The sequence below is a fragment of the Scyliorhinus canicula genome, chromosome 2 (genome assembly GCF_902713615.1).
Source record: "Scyliorhinus canicula chromosome 2, sScyCan1.1, whole genome shotgun sequence".
NCBI lineage: Eukaryota > Metazoa > Chordata > Chondrichthyes > Carcharhiniformes > Scyliorhinidae > Scyliorhinus > Scyliorhinus canicula.
In genome coordinates this window covers 229,031,048-229,049,391 of record NC_052147.1, presented here as the reverse complement: position 1 = coordinate 229,049,391, position 18,344 = coordinate 229,031,048, and the positions used below count along the sequence as shown (strand labels likewise).

The window sequence follows — 18,344 nt, the reverse complement described above, 5'->3', positions numbered from 1 at the left end:
GGGTAGGTGGATTGGCCATGCTAAATTGCCCCTTAATTGTAAAAAAAAGAATTGGGCAGTTCAAATTTAAAAAAAAGTCAACCACATTTCTGTGGGTTGGTCAGGCTGGGTAAGGATAGAAGGTTTCCCATACTAAAGAAAGTTAATGAACTAGGGACATTGGGATTTGAACGCAAGGCTCCCAAATGAGTATTCAGCTCTCTAGTACTGAAGAACCTAAGTACCTGATAATTTTGTGACAATGTAAAAAATGTGTTCACCTTCAAGTAACATTTATAGGATCAAGTTCAAGGTCAGATCAAAATTCTTAAGTGTTTCTTCACTTCAAGTAATTAACTTCTGAGCAAGGAGTAAAATTCATGCACTGATAAATTAGCATTGTGCGTCTGGATGTACTTCATCTGGACAACATTGACAGTATCAAAAGAAGCAGAAAGGATAAGTACCGAAGAAGAGTCACATTGGACTCAAATCGTTGGACTCTGGGCTGGGGTCTTCCGGCCCCACCCACCGGCAGGATCTTCCGGTTCCACCGAGGTCAGTGGACATTTGGCTGGCAGGGGCAGCACCTGCCGCTCCAGAGCTGGAAGATCTCAGACTCTCTCTTTCTCTCTCCTCAGATGCCGGCCTCCCCAAACAGGCACCGGAATGTGGTGACTACGGGCTTTTCACAGTAACTTCACTGAAGCCATAACTTCATTATGACAATAAGCGATTATTATTATTATTCACTACTCTCCATTTTTATTTCAGATCTCCGGCATCTGCAGTATTTTGCTTTAATTGAAGTAGAAAAGATACCCAGTTAACTGAATAAACAGTCCATACGTTAATCTATATGGGTCTTTGATACAATTTATCTGCATTAACTATTTCATAGCAATTTGAATAGAGTCTGCAGAAGTAGAATATTACAGGAATATGTGCCAATTATCCATTTATCATAGAAATGTTCATAGACTGAGCATTTTCGCTCAGTCTATAAACATATCTATGATAAATTGATATTTTAAATGTATTTTTATTGAAGTTTTCAAGTTTTTACAATTATCGCATCAAAACAAAACAAAAGAGAAAAAAGCCATAGGTATCAACGCAAAACAGGTACAGCACATAACAGAAGTCATTGCAAGCATAGGAACAAATAAGACCAGATGAATCAGAGGCAATCTCCCCAATGTGTTTCTTTCATTGGTACACGATTGGTCTGCACAAAAGCAGGATACAGTCAACAGCACTGTTACATCATATCAATAGCTTAAAAAAACCCAGAGGACTTTAAAACCCTGAGAACCCCAGAGCTAAGGGGGGATTTACACTGACATCCACAATGCAATCAAACTCCCCTCCAGGCCCAGGACAGAGCAGACGTCCATCATATAACTATAGGACTACAAGGAGAGGATCGGGTACCACAAGTACAAGGAAATCTCAGACCTCAAACCTAGGGTCTCCTTCAGAAAATTAAGAGAAGAGCAAAGAGTAAGGAGCAAAGACCCGAGCTACTAAATCCACTGGGTCCCTGGTCTAAGGGATTGATATATTTGTTACTGATTATTGTTTATTGTTGGCGTGTTTAAATTTGGGAGAAAATGTGAAAAAGGCGGAGAATAAAAAATATTTAAAAAAAAAGAATGAAAAGACAGAATAAAAGATGAGCAGAGCCAGAGCTTGCAAAAACGCAATGCCTCTCACATTACACGACTTACCCGTGTTTTCATGTTTTAAAGAGATTACTAGGTTGGTGAATAAACGTGACCCCAAAGTCATCATATGCATAGATTTGCAGAAAGATGTGCAGATTAGGTAGGGTTACGGGTATAGGGTGGGGGAGTGGACCTAGGTAGGGTGCTCTTTGAGGGGGTCAGTATAGACGCTGATGTGTTAGGCAGGTTGGTTCGATGTGGACTGCACTTGAAGCAGTGAGGCTAGAAACAGACCTCTAACACTGGAGAAGATCCAACACGATTTTATTCAATGATAGAACTAATATACATATTCAGCTGTGGGTTGACACTATACTGAACTGACTGGAGACCTCGTACTAGCCTGACCAGACTTACTAGCTACCGCATGGTGTTTGCACTGGCCAGCTCATGGACTCTGATTGTCTCAGTGGCTGGGTCCAGAGAGAACGGGAAACCTAGTGCCCTCTGGCTTAATAGTGGTAGTGTCCTGTCTGGTGATTGGCTGCATTGTGCTGTGTGCTTACTGGTTATCCTGTATGTCAATCACTGCCTGTCTGCACTTCATTATATACATGAGTGGATATTATGACAGACTCGATGGCCGAATGGTCTCCTCCTGCACTGTAGCAATTCTATGGTTCTAAATCTCTTGATAAGCTGTCACACACTAGGTTACTATTTAAGATACATAATCTTATGAAAGTTGTGAAAAGCTGCCAGATAGGACAGCAAGTCGGCTGCATTCCAGTAGGTGGAAAGTGGTTATTAAAGATTTGCGTGAAAACTGATGTTTCCCTACAGGATCAGTGTTAAGCCAGTACTTCATTAATGACCTGAATTAGTTGGTGGTAGTGGTCCTCAATTTTGATGATGACATCAGGATCTGTTGCTTCACAGGGCCAGGGTCCTAGGTTCGATTCCCAGCGTGGGTCTCTGTCTGTGCTGAGTCTGAACGTTCTCCCTGTGTCTGTGTGGTTTTCCTCCGGTTTCCTCCCACAAGTCCCGAAAGATGTGTTCGGTAATTTGGATATTCTGAATTCTCCCTGTGTACCTAAACAGGCGCCAGAGTGTGGTGACTAGGGGGTTTTCACAGTAACTTCATTGCAGTGTTAATATCAGCCTACTTGTGACAATAATAACTATTATTATTATTATCTGTGAATGGTGGCACCATGAATAAAAATAAACTACTGCAAGTGAATCTTACTGTAATGTGTGAAAACGCCCTTTTTTGGCAAGCACATTCAATATATATAAATGTAGGGTTGCACATCAGCAGGATTAGAGCAATGTATACTTATACCCTACTTAGAACTGAAGTCTGGGGAGTGAGAGACTTGTTAGATTGCATATTTTCATGACCACTGTTATGCAGTGCTTCCCAAAGCAAATAAAGTCTTGCATTTATGATGGGATCCATAATTTCAAAGCTTGTATTATTTTTTTTAAAGGCCCAAATGGAAAAGAGAAACCGAGATAGGAAACTGTCCGTTTCTGTTTCCAAGGAAACTAAGATTGAAATTGTGATTGAAAATCAAAACTTCTCAGGGGTCTGGAAATGGATGAAAGCATATTAAAGGACACCAAGTCATCAGAACTCGGATGTTATTCCCAGCGGGCTGAGGAAGCTAAATCCAGAAGCTGAGAATAAACAAATATACAGTTGCTGCAGCTCTTTCTGCTTCTACTTTAGATTGTAGCAGCTGCGCATTGTTATGGGTAGTGCTAATTAAATCATGCTGCTGACTGAGATGGCAGTTCTGATAATGAAGCCCTAAAAATGTAAATAAATCTAAAGATGGGTCTTGAAGATTTCAAGTGATGGTGCTGTGACTATTTCCATTGTGGGATTGTCCTTGGAAAGAAAGATTGTTGATACATTGTGTTGGAAACAAATGGTCTTTGTAGGATTGCTCCCTCATGATTCGCAAATGCCAGGGGGCGCCAGCTACTTGTTTCTGTCAAATCCCACCAGATAGAGCTTTTTGGTCTGTTTTTCGCCCTCCTTTGTTTTAAGGGTTCCCATTTCAAATTTTTGATCAAGAAAGTGACTCTGGTATGTTTCTCATACTGATTTGCACAGAATCATGCTGCATTTCTTTGAATTGCTTCAATCTTATTTATACCTCTAGCCATAAAAGGGATCCCACAGATACTTGCATACTCCAGGATTTGTTGAACAAATGTTTGGTATGTAGTAAGAGGATCCGGTTCATTAAGGGTTAGCCTAGGACTGAGTACAACACTGCCCACTGATGATGAAAGAAGGCACCTGACCTAGAGCTTAGGTCAGCATTGTAGAGCCAGGTAGCAACTTCTGGCTGTGCCAGTCCCGCGCCCCAACATTGCGGAGACCATCCAAGAGCCATCCACAAAGTCGAGTCCACGGACCCAGAAAACACACCACCCTACTTCTTGGGTGACATCAGATGCTGTGGCTCTTTATTCTGGAACACGGACATTTCAGTAAACATTCACTTAACCAATTTCAAGTTTGCTTCTCGCACCAGAGTGACCATCATATTGGCTAAAGAACTCTGGCTCCAAGGACGCTGGGTCCAAACCACGCATAGCTCACTCTACGGTGCAGGGGGAGTCCAACTACCAGTCATTAGAATGATTCAGAAGCCATTAGGTATGGTGCCAAACAGATCGCAAAAGTTACATACGCTGTGCTAAATCAGCCCTTTTCACTCCTCCATTGAGATGCCTGCGTAGCTCTCGACATGCTTCAATGAGCAGAAGATGAGAAGACAGCCATGGTCCCCATACAAGAGGATGCCATTCTTCTGAAAGCCCAACTATGAAGCAGCAACCCAATGTTGACTTTGTAACCCCTCCTCCCTGTTTGCGAAGCAGTCCAATTATTCTTGTCAGGTCCCAAAATCAAACCAAATCCAGACCAACCCACAGTGCAAGAAGGTACCACAGCACCCATAGTGGAGAGGACACCAGAGCCAGGATGACTTCCATCAGCATCTGTGCCTCTACCAGTGACCATAGTGCAGTTGGTTGAGGTGACGATCCCAACAGCACCCAGCTGGTGTGGTAAAAGCACAGAGTCCACTGGAACCTGGTGGCAGGTGGGCACACGCACTACTCAACAAAGGTGAGGCAGGATGGCATGTGGCGCAGTAGTTAGCACTGGGACTGTGGCGCTGAGGACCCGAGTTCGAATCCTGGCCCTGGGTCATTCTCCCCATGTTTCACTCCCCAACCCAACGATGTGGTGGTCAGGTGGATTGACCACGCTAAATTGCCCCTTTATTGGAAAAGAAAAATAATTGGCTACTCTAAATGTGTAAAACAAAATATAGGTGAGCCGCCTCTACATTCTTCTTTCATCAATACGACTGCGAGCCAACAGAACTACCCCCCCCCCCCCCCCCCTCCCCCCCCCCCCCCCACCCAACCATCCACTCCATCTCAACCTCCCAAGGCTGGAAAAGATGGAAGAAGAAGGGATGCAATTGGTAGCCAAGAAATAAATAACCATCACCCATGAACTAAACTTCTGCTGCAGCAACCCAACTGATTTGATTTATTGTCACGTGTTCCGAGGTACAATGAAAAGTATTGTTCTGTGTACAGTCGAGACAGATCGTTCCATACATGAAAAAACATAGTACATATATAAATCCACAATGTAAATACATAGACACAAGCATCAGGTGAAGCATACAGAGTGTAGTACTACTCAGTAGACAAGATGTTTCCAACAAAGCTCATCTCCAAACTCTGTGGCCTTGGATTTGGCTCCTCCCTCTGCGACTGGATCCTGAATTTTCTAACCCACAGACCACAATCAGTAAAGATAGGCAACAACACCTCCTCCACCATCATCCTTAACACCGGTGCCCCACAAGGCTATGTCCTCAGCCCCCTACTATACTCCTTATACACCTATGACTGTGGCCAAATTCGCCTCCAACTCGATTTTCAAATTTGCTGATGACACCACTGTAGTGGGTCGGATCTCAAACAATGACGAGACAGAATATAGGAATGCGATAGAGAATCTGGTGAACTGGTGCGACGACAATAGTCTCTCCCTCATTGTCAACAAAATGAAGGAGATTATCATCGACTTCAGGAAGCGTAGTGGAGAACATGCCCCTGTCTACATCAATGGGAACGAAGTAGAAAGGGTCAAGCAGCTTCAGGTTTTTAGATCACCAACAGCCTGTCTTGGTCCCCCCCATACCAACACTATAGTTAAGAAAGCCCACCAACGACTCTACTTTCTCAGAAGACTAAGGAAATTTGGCATGTCAGCTACGACCCTCACCAACTTCGACAGATGCACCATAGAAAGCATTCTTTCTGGTTGTATCACAGTTTGGTATGGAGCCTGCTCGACCCAAGACCGCAGGAAACTACAAAAGGTCCTGAATGTAGCCCAGTCCATCACGCAAACCAGCCCCCATCCATTGACTCTATAATTCCCGCTGCCTCAGAAAGGCAGCCAACATAATTAAGGACCCCACGCACCCCGGACATACTCTCTTCCACCTCCTTCCGTCAGGAAAAAGATACCAAAGTTTGAGGTCACGCACCAACCGACTCACGAACAGCTTCTTCTCTACCTCGTATTACCTCGTATTAAGTTGATCTTTTCTCTACACCTTGCTATAACTGTAACATTATATTCTGCAGTAAGAAGTCTTACAACACCAGGTTAAAGTCCAACTTTAACCTGGTGTTGTAAGACTTCTTACTGTGCTCACCCCAGTCCAACGCCGGCATCTCCACATCATTATATTCTGCAGTCTCTCCTTCCTTCCTTATGTACGGTAAGCATTGTTTGTACAGCATGCAAGAAACAATACTTTTCACTGTATACTAATACATGTGACAATAATAAATCAAATCAAAGATGTGTGAAGAAATCACTTCAGTCCAAAAGAGAGTAATTCAGTCTGGTAACAGCAGGGAAGAAGCTTTATTTGAATCTGTTGGTGAGTGTTCAGACTTTTGTATCTTCTGCCCATTGAAAGAGAGTGGAATAGAGAATAACCCGGGTTGTAGGGGTCTTTGATTATGCTGCCCGCCATCCCAAGGCAGCGGGAGGTTGACAGTCAATGGATGGGAGGCGGGTTTGTGTGATGGACTCTCTGTGGTTTCTTATGTTCTTGGGCCGAGCAGTTGCCATACCAGGCTGTGATGCAGCCCGATAGGATGCTTTCTATGGTGCATCTGCAAAAATAGGTAAGAGTCAATGTGGACATGCCTAATTTCCTTAGTTTCCTGAGGAAGTATAGGCGCTGTTGTGCTTTCTTGGTGATAGCGTCGCTGTGGATGGACCAGGACAGATTGTTGGTGATGTGCACACTTAGGAATTTGAAGCTGTCAACCATCTCCACCTCAGCACCATTTATGCAGACTGAGATGTATATGATACTTCGCTTCCTGAAGTCAGTGACCAGCTCCTTAGTTTTGCTGATGTTGAGGAAGAGATTGTTGTCATTACACCACGCCACTAAGTTCTCTATCTCCCTCCTGTACACTGACTCATCATTGTTTGAGATGTGACCCACTACGTTCATGTCATCAAACTTGTAGATGGATTTGGAGCCAAATTTTGCCACATAGTCATGGGAGTATAGTAGGGGGCTAAGATCGATGCCATGCAGGGCCCCGGTATTGAGGACTATCATGAGGTGTTGTTGCTTATCTTTATTGATTGACATCTATGGGTCAGGAATTCGAGGATCCAGTTGCAGAGGGATGAGCCAAGTCCTAGCTTTTGGAATTTGGATATGATCCTGGCTGGGATTATGGTGTTGAAAGTGGATCTGTAGTCAATAAATAGGAATCTGACGTGGGAGTCCTTGCTGTCAACATGCTCCAGGGATGAGTGGAGGGCCATGGAGATGGCATCTGCTGTGGACCGGTTGTGGCAGTATGCAAAATACAGTGGATCCAAGGCATTCTGGGAGAATGGATTTGATGTGTCTCGTGACCAAGCTCTCGAAGCACCTCATAATGATTGATGTCAAGCCACTAGACGGTAGTTATTGAGGCATGTTGCTTGGTTCTTCTTTGGCACCGGTATTATCGTGATCTTCTTGAAGAAGTTGGGAACCTTGGACGGAGTAGGGAGAGATTGAAGATGTCGCTGAACACACCCGGCAGTTGGTCCGCGAAGGATCTGAGTGCACGACCAGGGACTCTATCAGAACCCGTTGCTTTTGAGAAGGCCGATCGGACTTCGGAAGCTGTGACGGTAGGTATGGGTGTGTCGGAGGCTGTTGGGGCTGTTGCAAAGGTTTGATGGTTTCCTGCTCGAAACGAGCATAGAATGCATTGAGTTCATTGGGGAGGGGTGTGCTGCTACCAGAGATTCTACTCTGCTTTGCTTTGTAGCCTGTTACATTGTTTAAGCCTGGCCTCAACCAACGAGAGTCTGTGTCGTTATTCTGTGACCCTAGCTTAGTCTAGTATTGTCTCTTGACATCCCTGATGGCTTTGTGGAGGTGAACCTGGATGTCTTGTATGGGCCAGGGTCACCTGTCTTGAACGCTTCAGGTCTGGTCTTCAGTAGTGAGTGAATCGCCTGATTAAATCATGGTTTCTGGTTGGGGATTTTATCTACCACCTTACGCAATCTTCTACTCACTTGCTGATGAAGCCTGTGATGGTGGTGGCATACACACTGAGGTTGGCCGCTTAGTTTGAATATGGACCAATCCAATGACGCCAAGCAGTCGCGTAGGACTGACTAGGCATGGTGCAGTGCTCTCCAATGGAAAAGGCACATGAAGCAATGCCTGCACCTGACCCCAACCAACAATCCACCACCAAGATGAAAGCCCCTCCTCGATCCTAGCACTATTCCAAATGGACAGCAAGTGAGGTGTGTCAGTGGTACTGGACCTCCGGACCGCTTCAAACCGTGCTTGCAAAGATTTGAACGGGAGAGATGGCATAGTATGAGCTCTGTCGATGCTTGCTGTCAGTGTTGTAATGTTAATACAAAGTTGTTTAAAGTTAGAGTAGTAATACATACTACATTGAACATACAGTGCAGAAGGAGGCCATTCGGCCCATCGAGTCTGCATCAGCCCACTTAAGCTCTCACTTCCACCCTAACCCCGTAACCCAATAACCCTTCCTATCCTTTTGGACACTAAGGGCAATTTAGCATGGCCAATACACCTAACCTGCACGTCTTTGGACTGTGGCAGGAAACCGGAGCACCCGGAGGAAACACACGCAGACATGGGGAGAACGTGCAGACTCCACACAGACAATGACCCAGCGGGGAAATCAAACCTGGGCCCCTGGCGCTGTGAAGCCACAGTGCTAGTCACTTGTGCTACAGTGCTGCCCTACAATAGTTGCAACACTGAAGTTAAATACACACGCCTTATGACAACACAATAATTGATTCAAACTGTAAGCAACTATTGTCAGTCTGTATCCTGGGTAAAGGTGTAGTAGAGGGATCTGTTTATTAAGGGTTAACCTGAGCCTGTACCACCCACCTAACCTAGAGCTTTGGTCAGCAGTGTACAGCTTACATAACAACATGTAAGGACATGCCAGGGAGTCCTCTCTGTACCTGTATCCTCTACTGTAAATATGTACATCGTTCGTCAATGTTAATAAAGACCTCTTGATAGCTTCTACAATGGTGTAGAAGTAGTACACATCATGGGTAGTGAAATGAAATGAAATCGCTTATTGTTCCAAGTAGGCTTCAATGAAGTTACTGTGAAAAGCCCCTTGTCCCCACATTCCGGCGCCTGTTCGGGGAGGCTGGTACGGGAATTGAACCGTGCTGCTGGCCTGACTTGGTCTGCTTTGAAGCCAGCGATTTAGCCCAGTGTGCTCAGCAGTGTGACAATGCAACAAAACATGAAAAGTTGTATCTCTGATTATTTTGTTGCAATACCAAAGATTCCTCCTCAGAAATCCAAGAATCCTGTTAGTTTGGAAGTTATCTGCAGAATTTGGAATCCCCATTGAAAGTTTTTTTTTAAATGAACCCCCAGGTATTTATTGGGTGTATATCTACCTGGTTGGAGAATTTTTTTCTGTAATTTAAAATCACATTGAGAGATCTCCGCCATGCAGGCCATTGTAAGCAGAGGTGAGGAAGGTCTGTGACATGTGAAGACGGTGCCTGTGAAACTCAGGTTGGTTGTGTGCTGCTGTCGGCTGGAGATCAGGGTAAATCCGAGAAGAAGATGAGCTGAAATTCTTCGTGAGGAAGGCAGAGTTTTGAGGGACCTTGTGACTGAGAGTGATGACATGTATGCTGAAAAGAATGCCAATCCGATTTGTAAGATCTGTCTCAGTTGCATCTGCCCTTCACTGAATAATTTATATTTTTTAACTAACCTGTGATAGTTGTGATTTTACCTGTGATAACTGATTCTGGGCTTTTGTGTATTGTTGGTTATCAAAGATAGTAGTCAGTTGGGCTCTTCTATGCTAAAAATTATTTTTCCTTAAATTGTGGAATCTTGCAGCTTCATTCTGTGAGTAAACAACAGGAATTTGGAGTTTATTAATTTTTAAGAAAAATGCTGGTGACCTCAACCAAGACTGTAACAGGATTATTCATTATAAAATAAAAGTACCATATCATATAGGATCTAAAGGGGCAGCACGGTGGCACAGTGGTTAGCATTGCTGCCTACGGCGCTGAGGACCCGGGTTTGAATTCCGGCCCTGGGTCACTGTCCGTGTGGAGTTTGCAGATTCTCCCCGTGTCTGCGTGGATTTAACCCCCACAACCCAAAGATATGTACGTTAGGTGGATTGGCCATGCTAAATTGCCCTTTTACTAGGAAAAATAAATAATTGGGTGTACAGGGTCTGATTTGGGCCTTATTCGGAATATTGTGTCCACTTCTGCCGCCTCGTGGTCGCTGACACAGAGCAATTTCAGCAAAAGGTCAGAAGATGGATGCCCAGTTTAAAACATCTGTGTCAGCTTAATCGACTTTCAAAGCTGGGTCTATTTACTGTATGGAAAAAGGGAGATTTGAAATCCATCATATAAATGGATTATGTGGCAGAAATGTCCGAAACCAGAGGGAACGGACTTGAGGTAATTGGCTAAACAAACAAGAGACAGCAAGAGAAGAAAATAAATTCATGCCGTGGGTTATGATCTAGAATGTACTGCCTGAAGGGTGATGGAAGCAGATTGGATAACTTCCAAAAGGAAATTGGATAAATACTTAAATGACAAAGATTATCATAGAATTTACAGTGCAGAAGGAGGCCACTCGGCCCATCAAGTCCGCACCGCCTCTTGGAAAGATCACCCTACCCAAGGTCAACACCTCCACCCTATCCCCATAACCCAGTAACCCCACCCAACACTAAGGGCAATTTTGGACACTAAGGGCAATTTATCATTGCCAATCCACCTAACCTGCATATCTTTGGACTGTGGGAGGAAACCGGAGCACCCGGAGGAAACCCACGCACATACGGGGAGAATGTGCAGACTCCGCACAGACAGTGAACCAAGCCGGAATCGAACCTGGGACCCTGGAGCTGTGAAGCAGTTGTGCTATCCACAATGCTACCGTGCATATTGCAAGGCTATGAGTAAAGAACAGGGAAGTGAGACTGTAGCTCTTCCAAAGCATGCTAATACAGGTGCAGTGAGCCAAATTGCCTCCTTCTGTGCTGTATTATCTTGTGATTTTAAATAGGGAGGCTTGGGAGAACCAGGGATCATGAATATAAGGTATGTAAGAGCTTCAATGAGGTTTTATGTTGGGGAATTCCTTTTTTCCCCCCGAGGATTATAAACCGCTTCAATAAGTATTTGACTTGTTATGGGCCAGGGTTTAGAGAATCCCAGAGTGTATCATGGGGTTCACCTGACCCGCAACTTTTAAATAGATTGTGGTATGGGGAGCACACGGCCCACTCTACAGGTGTGGTACAGCAGAAATGGAAAAGTATTTTTTAAAGCAAAACAATGTTTATGCTATGAACTCAAGTTAACCTTTTTAAAACATACAGTGAACATCTTGGCAACCATTAATTCAAATATAACCCCCAAAGAATACAACACTAAGTAATCCTTAAGCTGTCCTTTTAACATCCGTAAGACTTAAAAAAGAACTTTTAACAGAAGCACATTAGGTTAAAGTCACTACTGAGAGCAGTTATTAGTTTTAAATCACCAAAGGATTTATTTACAGTTTTTAGATTACAGAGAGAGTGACTAATAACCCTTCTGGCCGTGACTGCAGCTATCCAGCTCTGAAAACGAAACTAAAACACACCCTGCAGCAAACAGCCTAAATCGAAAGTAAAAAGCTGACAAACAGCCCAACTCCTCCCACACTCTGATCACTGATAAACACCCATTTCTCACATGACACTCATGCAGTGAATCCTCAATTGTTCCACATGAGAGCAGAACATGGAGTACTAAAGATAGCTGACACAACTATTAATCAGTATGACCTCCTGAACTAATTTAAACCACTAGTCAGAGAGGAAATTCAAAGACCTTTTATCACCCTCAAATAGAGGAGGTGGTGGCGTAGTGGTATTGTCACTGGACTAGTAAACCAACGTTCATCTTAGCTATCCTGGCATTCCCATTCTGACCACGTGGCAGTGATAGCAATCCTGAGATTACTACCTTTGCGATCCTGCTTTTTAGTTTAACTCCTAACTCCCTAAATGAGTGCTGGTTTAGCACAGGGCTAAATTGCTGACTAGTTCCAGGTTCAAATCACGCCCCTGCAGATAGTGAAATGTGAATTCAATAAAAATCTGGAGTTTAAAGTCTACTGCTGACCATGAAACCATTGTCGATTGTTGGAAAAAAACATTAGGTTCACTAATGTCCTTCAGGGAAGGAAATCTGTCGTTCTTACTTGGTCTGGCCTACATGTGATTCCAGACCTACAGCAAAGTGATTGACTCTTAACTCCAGAGTCCCAGGTTCGATTTCCGGCTTGGGTCGCTGTCTATGTGGAGTCTGCACATTCTCCGCGTGTCTGCGTGGGTTTTCTCCGGGTGCTCCAGTTTCCTCCCAAAGATGTGCAGGTTAGGTGGATTTGCCATGCTAAATTGCTCTTCGTGTCCAAAAAAGGTGAGGTGGGGTTACTGGATTATGGGAGTAGGGTGGAGGTGTGGGCTTAATTTGGGGTGCACTTTCCAAGGGCTGGTGCAGATTCATGGGCAGCATGGCCTCCTTCTGCACTGTAAATTCTATAATTCTGGACAGGACTGGAACCAATGTCCTGGGGGAGTGTCTGCCAGTGCTGTTGGGGCAGATTTAAACTAATATGGCAGAGGGATGGGAACTGATACAGTATAGGAAGCCAGTGGGAAGCAAGCTGGGGACAGAAACAAAAGGCAGTAAAGGAAAAAATGGAAGGCAGAGAAACCAAAGACAAAAATCAAAAAGGACCACATTACATCAGAATTCTAAAAGGGCAATAAATATTTTTTAAAACAATCCTGAAGGCTCTGTGTCTCCATGCAAGGAGCATTTGTAATAAGGTTGATGAATGAACTGTGCTACAATCATTAACAGATATGATGTAATTGGGATCACGGAGTCCTGGCTCCAGGGTTACCAAGGATGGGAGCTCAACATAAAGGGGTATTCAATATTCAGGAAAGATTGAAGGAAAGGATAGGGAGGTGGGGTGGCGTTGCTGGTTAAAGACTAGATTAACGCAGTAGTAAGGAAGGACATTAGCCTGAACGATGTGGAATCTGTATGGGTGGAAAAGCGGAACACCAAAGGCAAAAAACATTAGTGGGAGTTGTGTACAGACCACCAAACAGTAGTTGTAAGTTTGGGGATGGCAACAAACAGAAAATTAGAGATGTGTGCAATAAGGGTACAGCAGTATTATGGGTGACTTCAATCTGCATATTAATTGGGCTAATCAAACTGGTAACAATGCGATGATGGAGGATTTCCTGGATTTATAAGGGATGGTTTTCTCAACCAATGTGTCGAGAAACCAACGAGAGAGCAGGCCATCCTAGACTGGGCATGTGCAATGAGAGTGGATTAATTGCAACGTTGTGGTGCAAGACCCTTCAGGGAAGAGTGACCGTAGTGTGGTTGAATTCTTCATTAAGATGGAGAATAATTACGGCGCTGAGGACCCGGGTTCGAATCCCGGCTCTGGGTCACTGTCAGTGTGGAGTTTGCACATTCTCCCCGTGTCTGCGTGGGTTTCACCCCCACAACCCAAAAAAGATGTGCAGGATAGGTGGATTGGCCGTGCTAAATTGCCCCTTAATTGTAAAAAATAATTGGGTACTCTGAATTTTTTTAAAAAGATGGAGAATGAAACAGTTAAGTCTGAGACTAGGGTCCTGAATTTAAAGATTGCATTGGCTAGGATAAGCTGGCAATGGATACTGAAGGTGTTGACGGCAATGGCAGGCATTTAAAGAACACATGGCTGAACTTCAACAATTGTACATCCCTGTCTGGCACAAGAATTAGACGGGGAAGGTGGCTCAACCATGGCTAACAAGGGAAATCAGGGATAGTGTTCAAGCCAAAGAGGAGGCATATAAATTGGCTGGACACAGCAGCAAGCCTGAGGACTGGGGATATTTGAAATTCAGCCGAGGAGGACAAAGGGTTTAATTCGGAAGGGGAAAATAGGGCAGAAAACATAAAAACTAACTGCAAAAGCTTTGATAGATACGTGAAGAAAAAAAGACTGGTGAAGACAAATATAGGTCCCTTACAGCTAGAATCGGGTAAATTCATAATGGGTAACAAAGAGATGGCAGACCAGAGCGTCCTGTGGGGATACAAGCCTGGGGGCCCTGGTAACGGCGCCGTGGCCGCTCCCTCCCACGAGGTATACCACGAGTCCGGTGGTGGCGGCTACCCTCAAGATTTGGGGGCAGTGGAGGCGACATAGGGGAGAAGTGGGGGGCTCGATGGAGGCTCCGTTAAGGGGGAACCATAGGTTCGTCCCGGGGAACATGGATGGGGGATTTCGGGGATGGTATAGAGCGGGCATTAAACAGCTGAAGGACCTGTTTATCGACGGAAGGTTTGCGAGCCTGGGGGAGTTGGAAGAGAAATTTGGGCTCCCGCCGGGAAACATGTTTAGATATCTGCAGGTAAAGGCATTTGCTAGACGGCAGGTGGAGGGATTCCCTGCGCTCCCCGCGAAGGGGGTGAGTGACAGGGTGCTCTCGGGGGTCTGGGTCGGGGAGGGGAAGATATCCGATATCTACAAGCTTATGCAGGAGAAGGAAGAGGCGTCAGTAGAGGAGCTGAAAACGAAGTGGGAGGGGGAACTGGGGGAACAGATCGAAGACGGGACATGGGCTGATGCCCTGGAGAGGGTAAATTCTTCCTCCTCGTGTGCGCGGCTTAGCCTCATCCAATTCAAGGTGCTGCATAGGGCCCACATGACTGGGACGAGGATGAATAGGTTCTTTGGGGGTGAAGATAGGTGTGCCAGGTGCTCGGGGAGTCCAGCGAACCATGCCCATATGTTCTGGGCATGCCCGGCATTGGAGGAGTTCTGGAAGGGGGTGGCGAGGACGGTGTCAAGGGTGGTGGGATCCAGGGTCAAGCCAGGATGGGGACTCGCGATCTTTGGGGTTGGGGTAGAGCCGGGAGTGCAGGAGGCGAAAGAGGCCGGTGTGCTGGCCTTTGCGTCCCTAGTAGCCCGGCGAAGGATTTTGCTACAGTGGAAGGACGCGAGGCCCCCAAGCGTGGAAACCTGGATCAATGACATGGCGGGCTTTATTAAGCTTGAGAAGGTTAAATTCGCCCTGAGAGGATCGGTGCAAGGGTTCTTTAAACGGTGGCAACCTTTCCTCGACTTTCTGGCTCAACGATAGGGTACTGGGACAGTAGCAGCAGCAACCCGGGGGGGTGGGGGGGGGGGGGGGGGGGGCGTTGATTATGTTAGCTTATTTTATTTAAATTTGATTTATCTAATTTTAATTTATGGTTAAGTTCTCTTGTTTGGGGGGGGGGTGGGGGAATGTGATACATGTGATGTTACGGTATGGGGGGAATCGTGGGTGTTATGGGGCTGTTAGTTGCATATTACTGCTTTTTGCTATACTTTTTGTTATATTTTCTGCAAAAAATGCCAATAAAAAAAAATTAAAAAAAAAAAAAAAAAAAGAGATGGCAGACCAGTTGAACAAATATTTTGGATCTGTCTTAACTCAGGAAGACATAAATAACCTTCCAGTTATACCAGGGGACAGAGGGTCTAGCATGAAGGAAGAACTGAATGAAATCCTTATCAGTCAGTATATTGTATTGGGGATTTTGATGGGATTAAAATCAATAAGTCCCCAGGGCCTGATGCTCTATATCCCAGACAACTTAAGGAAGTGGCCCTAGAAATAATGGACGCATTGGTGATCATTTTCCAGCATTTTATAGACTCTGGAAGAGTTCCAACGGATTGGAAGGTAGCTAATGTAACCCTATTTTATAAGAAAGGAGGGGGAGAGAAAATGGGGAATTATAGACCCGTTTCCCGGACCCACAGCCCACAAAACACCTCATGTCATTACTTAAAGGTGCCCTGCGTCGCTCCTCAAACCTGTGTCATTCTGGCAATAGCCACTGCCTTGCCAGTGACACTGCTGAGCAAATGAGCTGCCAATCTCTGGTATCGCCTCCTCCCCATCCCCTTTAAGAGTCCAAACGTTCAGGGTGGGTTACTGGGTTATGGGGATAGAGTGGAGGTGCTGGGTGCTGTTAAGTAGGGTGCTGTTTCCAAGGGTCGGTGCAGACTCGATGGGCTGAATGTCCTCCTTCTGCACTGTAAATTCTATGATTCAATGAGCCCCATCATCTGTCCCATATTGATTTTTTAAATAATTAAATTATTCTAAATTGGATTTGCACTTAAAGAACTTCAGCTTATGGATACAAAGAGTTGAACTTCGACCGCAAGTCTGGTCAATATGCAATATGTTAAAATTTCTTTGAATATAAACAGGCAGAAAGATTGGTTTTAAAAGTTGTGTTCTGTGAGGGTTATATATGACTGATTGAGAATGAAGGTTTGCACCAGCAGTTTTATATCAAGAACATAGGGCGTGATTCTCCGCCCCCCCACGCCGGTTGGGAGAATAGCGGGAGGGCCTCCTGACATTTTTCACGCCCTCCCGCTATTCTCCCACACCCGCCCCACGTCACGAATCGCCGCTCGCCGTTTTTTACGGCGAGCGGCGATTCTCCGTGGCCGAGCGGCCGGGCCTTTACGCCCGTTTTTTCTCGGCAGCAAACACACCTGCTTGCTGCCGTCGTAAAAACGGCCGCTGGATGCCCGTTTGGGGCATCCAGAGGCCAGTTTGGGGCGGGAGCACCACCGTTGTGCTCAGGAGGGGACAGGCTCGCGATCGGTGCCCACCGATCGTCGGGCCTGCGTCCAAAAGGGACGCACTATTTCCCCTCCGCTGCCCGACAAGATCAAGCCGCCACATCTTGTTGGGCGGCGGTGGAGAAATGCGGAACCGCGCATGCGCGGGTTCCGTCAATGGCGTGATGACGTCACCCGCGCATGTGCGGGTTGGAGCCGGCCGTGCGTCATCTTGGCGCGCGGCCTTAACGGTGGTCGTTAAGGCCGCGATGCCGTGATTCCCGGGGTCCCGCTCCTAGCCCCGATGGGGGGGGGGGGGGGGAGAATCGGGTCCCGGGAAGGGTCGTGAAGGCTGCCGTGAAACACGGCCAGTTTCAAGGCAGCCTTTACGACTCTCCGCATTTGCGGAGAATCTCGCCCATATACTACATTGTGCTGCACCATAACCTAAGTTATGTATAAGCTTCCATTGTGGAACAAAAATTGGCACCAGTGTATAAGCAGGTGGCCAATTCAGCATCATCTCATTTCCAAAATTGCCACAGGTTAAAATTAGCTCCATGCTTCCTTAACCCAATTAGTTCATCTCTTGATACCACCCACCCAATCTTTGAGTCAGGTCAGTCGACAGACGGGGTAGTGCATCTGTTGCCCCTGTTGCCACAGAACGCAGTTCCTACAACCAACTTAAATAAAAATGGAAGAAGAGCAGGAGATTATTCTATTTGTTTAGATTTTTAATTTGCATTTTTTTTTACTTTACCAATCTCTGTTAGTACAATTGTGACTCCGTGACATAGAAGATTATTCTGGAAAAGAGCGAAAGTAACAGGGTAGTTGTTATGGGAGACTTTAACTTTCCAAATATTGACTGGAAAAGATATAGTTCGAGTACATTAGATGGGTCGTTCTTTGTACAATGTGTGCAGGAGGGTTTCCTGACACAATATGTTGACAGGCCAACAAGAGGCAAGGCCACATTGGATTTGGTTTTGGGTAATGAACCAGGCCAGGTGTTAGATCTGGAGGTAGGTGAGCACTTTGAAAACAGTGACCACAATTCGGTGACCTTTACGTTAGTGATGGAAAGGGATAAGTATACCCCGCAAGGCAAGAGTTATAGCTGGGGGAAGGGCAATTATGATGCCATTAGACATGACTTAGGATGTGTTGGTTGGAGAAGTAGGCTGCAAGGGTTGGGCACACTGGATATGTGGAGCTTGTTCAAGGAACAGCTATTGCATGTTCTTGATAAGTACGTACCAGTCAGGCAGGGAGGAAGGGGTCGAGCGAGGGAACCGTGGTTTACCAAAGAAGTGGAATCTCTTGTTAAGAGGAAGAA

The 18,344-nt window shown here is 45.5% G+C and overlaps 1 protein-coding gene across 3 annotated transcripts in view; it reads left to right on the top strand.

Moving 5' to 3' along the window:
- The window catches only part of csrnp3 (cysteine-serine-rich nuclear protein 3), a 349,348-nt gene that overhangs the window by 319,178 nt on the left and 11,826 nt on the right, over nt 1–18,344 (top strand). The window lies entirely within an intron of this gene.